The 8,465-nt window shown below is 61.4% G+C and overlaps 1 protein-coding gene across 1 annotated transcript in view; it reads right to left on the bottom strand.

The window, feature by feature from the left end:
• The window catches only part of CUX2 (cut like homeobox 2), a 49,145-nt gene extending 48,068 nt beyond the window's left edge, over positions 1–1,077 (bottom strand). The window contains exon 1 of the mRNA XM_062590150.1: positions 956–1,077. The gene's annotated coding sequence lies outside the window, so the exon portion shown is untranslated. The remainder of the gene's footprint in view (positions 1–955) is intronic.
• Between the last annotated feature and the right edge of the window lie 7,388 nt (positions 1,078–8,465).

Below are 8,465 nucleotides of genomic sequence, written 5' to 3' on the forward strand. Positions count from 1 at the left end.
TGTTTACTCCCCGATGAAGCACGCTGCATTTTAAACTCCGTGATATCCTACGGGGATAAACCCGTTTAATATCCATGTAAATGAGCGATTCTGCTTTTGTAGCGGATCCGGGTTGGGTTTCATCCCCTTAGGTGACACATTCGGGGAGCACCGCGCTCGTTATCCGCCTCTCCGCCGCACAGGTGCCTGTTTAAGGTCACAAGCCGCAAATCCGCTCCGCGTCATTGTTATTTTTCCCCCCTCTCCCCGGGGGAAACATCCTCTCGGTGAGCGCTAACAAAGGACTTACCGCGAATTCCCCGGCCCGACGGCGCTGCCGCTGCCCGCGGCGCCGAGCCGCGAAGGACCCGGCCGCTCCGCGCGCGCGCTGCGCCCATCGCGGCCGCCCGCGCCCGCGCCCCCGCCGCGGCGCGCCGCGTTCCCGGCTCCCGCCAGCGATGCCGCGCGGCGGCGGCGGCGGCGCGAGGGCGCCCGCGAGAGCCCCCGGGACCCGCGTCACAATAGCGGCGCGGCGGGGCCCGCGCAGCCCCCGCGCAGCCCCCGCGCAGCCCCCGCGCAGCCCCCGCGCAGCCCCCGCGCAGCCCCCGCGCAGCCCCCGCGCAGCCCCCGCGCACCTGCCAGGCGCCTCGGGAAGCGCCAGGAAACTTGGCGGCGGCGCCGCCCCTCACCCGGCAACTTGGCGGCGCGGCCCCCGCCGCGGCGGCGCCCCCCGGCCCCGCTGTCACCTTGGCGGCGGCGGCGGGGGGGCTCCATGCCGCCAGCGCTGCTCTGCGGCGGCGCCGGGCTGCACCGAACAAAGAGCGGCGGCGGCGGATCGATTCCTGATACCTATCGATGGGGAAGGGCGGGCGGGGGAGGGGGCGGCGGCGCGCCCCCCCCCAGCCCCGCCCGGCCGCCGCCTCCCCCCGCGCGCGGCCCGGCTGAGGCGGGGGCCGCCCCGCGCGGCGCCACCAACCTGGAGCCGGCGGACACCCACGCGCGTCCGATACCGGAACATCGATCCCACCTCGGCCGCCATCTTGGGGGGGAGCCCGGCGACGCGGGGCCGCGCCGGGCAGCGCCAGCGCCGCCGCCGCCTCCTCCACGCGCGGGGGGCAGCGGCGGGGCGGGAGCCGGGGGCGGCCCGCGCCCGCCCCGCGCCCGCCCCCTCCCGGGCCCGGGCGGCGGCGGCGGCGGCGGCTCCCCCCCCCCCGGGCACCTGCCGCTCGGCGGGCGGCTCTGCCCGGCTCCGCCGCCGTCGGGGCTGCTCGTTCAGACAGCGACGTCGGTTTGTCAAAAAAAGGGGGAAAAAAAAACCACAACGTTTTAGTGCCTGGTTGCGCTTTAGCAGCTACCTGGGAGCCTGCTGGGTCGAGATACACACATATATATGCAAATGTACACATACAAAACACATATAAATACATACACACGCATAAAGACAAAAATGGTGTTTGGAAGCAGCTCGCAAACTTTTCCAGTTTTTCCCCCTTTTTCTTTTCCTTCAGCTGTGTCCAGCACCTTTGGCCCTGCTGGAAATGGCCGCAGCAGACACACTCACGGCGCACAGCATCCAAGGGGGGGGGGGGGAATCCGATAATTTGGATTGTTTCAAGACTGTGATATTTTTAAATGACTTAATGCAGCTGGTCTCTGAAGGATTCAGGCAGCTCTGACGGCAGAACAGGGCACAGCCGCTAGCACTTAGACAATAACCCAGCCCAGGCAAAAATGCCCACTTTGTTCTCCAAAACATTGCTTTCTTACCAAAGAGAGAGGAGAGGGAAAAAAGAGAGAGAAAAAAAAAAAGGGAAAGCTTTACAGTTTCTGCCCTGAATTGCACTGCATCCTGTTAGGCTGCCTAGACCCACATCCAAAGGGTCTTGAACATTAATTTCCACCTCACCAGGGGAAAATAATAAATTAAACGTCCAGCAGCAGAACAGCCACGCTTTCACTGGGGAGGCGCAAAGGATGCTGGCTGTGCCAAGCCTCACAGCTAAACCACTCCTGCTGTGGGATTTCAGAGGCAGGGGTTTGCTCACCAAACGAGTGGAGCATTTTAACACTCCCGTTAAGGCTGTATCTTGCAAGAATCCCCACGCACACGTGCAAGGCTCCCAGGGCACGATGCAAGCCCCCAGCGAGCAGGACACACCAGAGGAGCACCAAGGCCAGAGCAGCAGCACACCCACCAGCTGGGCTCCAGCGAGCACCTCTTCAACCACTGCCAGCTAACAAGATGCAAATTCCCCCACATCCAAGTGAAAACAAAAGAAAACATCAGCCAGGAGGAGCGAGCAGCCAACAGCCCCCCAGAGCCAGCAAGGTCAGGCCCCCGCAGAGGACACCCTCCTCCCAGGCAAGGCGGGCACCAGCAGGGCTCCACACAGGGTTTGCAGGGGCCCTCAGGGCAGCATCAGCTTCCCCCCCCCACCCCCAGGCACAGCCCAGGGGCTCCGGGCCACTGGCAGAGAGGGGGCAGCAGCAGGAGCTCTGCTCCACAGCTCACGACCACCCCACCAGCACTCAGCAACGCGCCAGGCCAGGCCAGAGGCCCCCAGGCTCACCCAGGGCAGCTCCCCCCCCACCCCCAGGCTGCACAGCCCATGCTCAGACAGGCTGGCAAAGGGTCACCGGCAGCCACTGTTCCCAACCCACGTTACTCACAGACACCAGCAGCCCCAGGAGAACTCGTTCCCACATCAGCTGCCCTTTGTAGCCTTTCTCCACGCCAGCTCCCCATGCTGCAGCAGCCCCCACAACACTAGAACTCCCCTTCCACCCCCACACTTCCCACCTCTTAAAGCTTTATCACTGTTGATGCTTCCCACCTGGGAGCCCAGGTGTGGTCCTGTTGGAGTTACCTGCAGGACTGAGTTTCTACTGAAAAGCAGAGATTTGGGTTCAGACAGCACTGAGGAAGGGGAGTAGCCTTCAAACTGCACTCTGCTCCACAGACTTTTCTGACAGTGACTGGGAAAGGTCTGCTCCTTCCTCTCTTGCTGTCTGAAGCTCACCTGAGCAAGGAAAACTATCCAAAATAATAAGGAAGACATCCAAAACACACAGCATAAGCAGCTGGCACATGATCTTGCCCCTCTCATCTTCCACTGAGAGAAACTTTGAGAGCTGCCTGCAGTCCCGCAATGGCAAAATGCTTCCAGTGGTCTTCCAAGCAAACAGAAAATCACAACATTCAATAGAAGGCTTTGCAAGAGCCAAGCCAACGTGTCAGAAAGAGCCTGGATACTTTTGTGAGCCCTGCTTCAACCTGTCACCTATCCTGTCCCCTCAGCAGCAGAGATGGCTGGAGAGAGGGTTTTTCACCAGCTCCTGCCTGTGTGTGCCAGAAGGGTCTACCTGAACCCAGTGAGCCCCTGAACACAACCACAAACCCCGAGCTGAGATCTCAACCCCACTGACATCAACAGCAGAGCTTCCACCAAGGCTCCCAGACCCTAAACAGCAGGTGCCTTCACATCGCCCCTTCTTGTGTGCGTCCAAGTCTAGTGTCCAAGTTTGCTCTGTAAGTACGACTGCTCTGTGCGCATCCGCTCCTAGCGCTGCAAGCTGTGACCACAAGAATCACGAAGCTCAGAATGACAAGGAGACGTTGAGACTGGTAATGAAATCAGGTGTGCTGGCAGTGCCAGGCAAGTGCCCTGCCTTTGGCTTCACAGGGCAGTAAGTGGCCCCAGGGCCAGAGCTCAGGCTGTGCAAAGGGGGGCAATGTCTCCCCAAGCGAATTTGTTTCCATCCCTCCTTTAGAGCTGTGGCTTGCACTGGGTGAGGTTTGTTTACAGGATGCATAAATAAACCAGAGTAGCATGGAGGGGTCCTTGTTAGTCCTGCTGTCCTGTACTGCTGGTGCAGCCCCAGCCCTGCCAAGTCCTGTCCACGCCAATGGCCGGGGATGGCTCAGTCTGTCTGCATCCAGTATGCTCCAGGCATTTGCTGCTGGACATCATCAGAGATGGGCCCTGGGTGAGGGGAACCTCCCATGTCCACAAATCATTTCTCCACTCACCCACCAAGAGAACCTACTCATAAATCAGATATAAAAAGTAACTCGGCATCTTTGGTGAGCAAGTGAAAGCGTGGACTTTGGCAGAATGTTCCTCTTGGGTCAAATTGTAAATGAATCAACAGGAGCCGTTAGGAAGAGGAGCAGGGCTGCGGCCCCAGGCTGTGCAGAGGGCAGAGGGCTGCGGGGCAGGTTATTCCCAACCAGGCTCTCTGCCGCCTTCTCCAGCGACCTTGGGCAGGCCGCCGGCTGCCTCGCCACCGTGCGGCCTCGGAGGGCAGGATGGGGCGAGCGGCGCCCGGCAACCTGCCCCGAGGCTCCCTGGAAAGGAAGGGCAGCGCAGTCCGGCCGGGCCGCGTCCTTGCTCCCCACCCGCCTTGTGGGGTTCACCCGCCCCGGGGAAGGTGGCACCATGCAGGTTAATAAATCAGATTGACTCCAGAGCAGCCCAGGTCGGGTCGGCTGCAGCCACGTGGAGGGGAGTCCTGGGGTCCAGGAAATCCCGCCAGGGGTCCCTAGCAGTGCCTGGCCTGGCCTGTTCTCCGCTACCCAGGAAAACCGGACCCATCTCCCGGAGTGGGCTGTGCAACACCTTCAGTCCGTGTCCCACGGTCTCATTAACGACTTAAACTTTTGCTTGTTAATGCTGAGGACCGCTGCGGCAGGTGACTTAGCAACGGGGCCACTTCCCCTCTTGCTGCAGCCTGCCCCTCTCCCTCCGCCCCCCCCCCCGCCTCTCTCTGCAGCCTGCCCTCTTCTGCCTGCACCCCAGGCCCCCTCCCTGCCCCTCTCCCTCCGCGCCCCCGGACCCCCCTCCCCGCCCCTCTCCCCGCCGGCCCCGCCGAGCCCGGGCAGCGCCCGCGCCGCGCCGCGCCCGCGACAACGGCGCCACCTGGCGGCCGCCGCTGGGGGCTGCAGCCGCCGGAACCCCGCGGGGGCGACCCAGGGAACACCGGCGCGACAGAGCGACACGAGGGGCCGCGGCCACCCCTCGGCCACCCCCGGGTGCCCACCGTGCTCCTGCTGGGTGCTGCTGCCGGCAGAGCGCGTACCGAGCTGTGCCCGCGCTCAGCCCCGTGCCAGGCACATGCCTGCTACGATTAGCACATGCTCTTTAATTAATTTTCCTCTTCTATTGCTTCGTCAAAATTATCTCCACTATGGCACCGTTTGGCATGTGCACAGCATATAATGCTGCTATGTATGGCTTCACTCCATCAATGCCGCGGCCCAGGAGGCCGGGATCGCTGCCTCCTTCTGGGGCCACATCCTGCGGGCAGCATGGGGCGCACCTCTGGGACGGTCAGCAGCCTGGAGGCAGCGGCCATCCTCACCCTAAACCAGTGCCGCTGGCCCCATCCTCAGGGCAGGCAGCTCCCGGCTCTGCTTCGCGGGTGGCAGCTCTTCCTCGGCCCCAAGACCGAGCTGCGCAAACGCTCCTGGAGATTGCAGAGCGATGCATTTGTCCAAGTGAAAATGCAGCTGAATCAGGCAGAGCTACTAAATTAAGTCTGTCTGGAATAAACAGTTAGACACCGAAACCTTCCGGATGCCAAAGGGAGGCGGATGAAACTCTTCCAAAGTCCAGGGAGATGCTGCTGGCCACAAGGGCAGCGAAGAGGGCTGTGCCGGGTGAGGACGAGTCCAGAGAGGGCGGAACGAAGCACCCGAACCCCCACGCAACAGAAACCAAGGCGCAGGGATCGGAGGTGCCGGAGGCCCGGTCCCTGCCTCCACGGCCTGCCAGCAGCGGGACGCGCGGGCGAGCTCCGAGCCCCCTCGGCAGCGAGCGTGAGGGCGCTGGGCTTGCGGGCCCCCGGCCGGCCTCCACCAGCTCCAAACCGCAACACCAAGCTGCACAGAAATCTGTCTTTCTACCTCTAATAAGCTTTCTCCTTTTAAAAATAATCATTACCCATAAACAAATACACCAGGCAGTGTATATAAGCATCAAATTAAGTAGCTACATGCATTTGTTATATTTGATATAGCCTTGTTAACTGGAAAATCCTAGGTTTGGAATATGTATTGATTGCAGCAAACATATATTATTTTACTGTAAGTACCAACAGCCATTGTAGTTAATATACAACAGTTTAATTTAAAATGCATTAGTTTAATAAAAATGCATAAAATAGAAGAGAATTGCATTAGCTTCAATAAAAAATTCAATTTCATAAATATTATCTAGTGTTAAAATGCATTGATTTCCCAGGAAAACATATTGGTCAAAGGTAATTTACATTGGTTTGAATGGGAATGTATCAGCGTGTATACATATGTATTAGTTTAGTCAAATGTATCTGATTGCGGAAAAAAAATACTGGTTGGAGCAAAATACACTCACAAGGAGAGCACAGCGGCTGGGAAGGAGCGCTCGCACCAGCCGGCCTGGGAGCAGCCGGAGGCTGGCGCAGGGCTCGGCGCCCGCCGGCCCCCCAGGTCCTGGAAACGCGCCAGATACCGGCGCCGCCGGCGTGAGCCCGGCGTTATCCACCGCGGCCAGGCTGAGCACGGCCTGGCTCCAGCGCAGGCACGCGCCTCGCAGAGGCAGAGCGGGCGCCGTGAAAAGAGCAGGGGTTAATCAAATCCTTTTGACTCTATTTTTTATCGAGCTCAAGAGGGTCTGTCCTATTAATTAGAAAGGCTTTTTCATGTAAAACACAGGCTCTTTCGCAGATAAGAAGGGACGATGCTTGATTTTGCTGTTGCACAGACACGTTATTCCCTGACATCCATTCACGAGCTGCAGCCACTTCCCAATAGCTCTTTTGTCCACTGCAGAGCTCTATAAACACACACACACACACACACACACACGCATATATAATATATATATATTTTTTAAGCACTTGTTTTTTCCTGCATGCCGATAAGTCCTGGAATATCAGCAGCAGGGGAAGGAAAAGGCCTGCCAGGGGCCTGCCTCCAGCCGCAGGTCGGACTCTGCTCCTCCAAGGGGGGTCAGGATCCAGCCCCTGCGGCACAGAGGATTTTGTCTGACAGCGAGAAGTGAGCAGCGGAGCAGACGCGCTGTGCTACAGATGCCAGCGGATACACACGCAGCCATCTGCACCCTGTGCCCCGCCAGGAGGTTTCTACCGTGCCCACGCGCCCCAGCCGGGCAGCACCCAGGGCCTGGCCTCATCCAGGCTGCGTGGGTGGAAGCGGCACTTCCCCCCAGGGAATATTTGGGGGAATCTCGCCGGCTCCCTGCACGCCGGGGCAGCAGGCGCTCGGGGCCTGGCAGCGCCTGGGCAGTGCCGGCGGCTCCGTGGCCGAGCAGTCCCGTTAAACTGCTCTGCATCGCTGCCCTGATGTTTATGGATTTTTCCCTAATGCCACAAATTAAGGTAATTGGGCTCGGCCGTCCGATGAATTCAGCTGCACTTTGCGTGGAGGTCGCGGCCACGCGGCAGTGTATCCGGCTCACTGCCCGCCCGCGGCGCCCCGGCAGGCAGGGGAGGCGATTCGGGGAGCCGATCCGGCACGACTCGCCGGCTTTCCACCACCCGGAGCTCCCCGGCGCCGGGCCAGGCGCGCGGCCAGGCGGAGGTGCGACTGAGCCGCGGCTGCCAGGGAATTAAAAATGATATTTGTGTCCTCTGGGCAAACAAGGGCAGCGGCATCCTGGCAGCGCAGGGCGCGTGGGACGGGGGGATCCGGTTTCACAAGTGCTGGCGCAGGGCCGTCCCCTTTTGTTCCCGGACATGTCCCAGGTCCCAGCCCTCCTCGCTTTCCCCTGCCAAATGACTGTCCTCGTTAGCCGCTGCTAACGAGCGCAGCTGGCCTCGCCGCCACCACATGCAGCCCACCCAGTATGTGGGGGGACAATGGCACGGCACGGCACGGCACGGCACAGCCCGTCCGCGTGCGCGCGCAGTGGGGATTGCGGCCGGCCCCGCGAGCCGCAGCGGGCACCCGAGCCCCCGGGCGCTGCGGGACGTGGCCCTGCAGTGGCTGCCGGGGCGCGCGGCTCCCCGCGAGCAAGCGTTGGGCTCAGCTGGGCGATCGCTGCCTCGGCGGGGGGTGACGCGTGGCCCGGGCGCGCCGCGAGGTGCATCCCCCTCCGGCCTCGGCCGGCCCTCCTCGGCACGGCCCTACGGCCGGGGACGGTCACTCTCGTTGCTTCTGCCTCTTGCAACGTGGCTAGCAAAACGCCTCGCTCCCCGGGCCGGATCCTCCCTGCGGCACGGCGCCGGCCCACGCGGCCATCGCGCCTCCGAGCGACTGACAACCGCAGGTGGGAGCGCTGCCGGGCGAGCGGCGGCGCGCGCCCCGCATCGGCATCGTCCGCGTGGGAGCCGCAGGCCGCCCGGCGCTTCGGTAACCTTGAAACCCTCTGTGCCTCACATGTCACGTCAGCCACTGACAACCGCAAGCTGCTATCCCAGATTAGCGGGAGAGGGACGGAGTAAGGCAGAGACAACGGAGCTGGGGGCGGCTGACTTACCTATCA

The sequence above is a fragment of the Rhea pennata genome, chromosome 17 (assembly GCF_028389875.1).
Source record: "Rhea pennata isolate bPtePen1 chromosome 17, bPtePen1.pri, whole genome shotgun sequence".
NCBI classification, from domain to species: domain Eukaryota; kingdom Metazoa; phylum Chordata; class Aves; order Rheiformes; family Rheidae; genus Rhea; species Rhea pennata.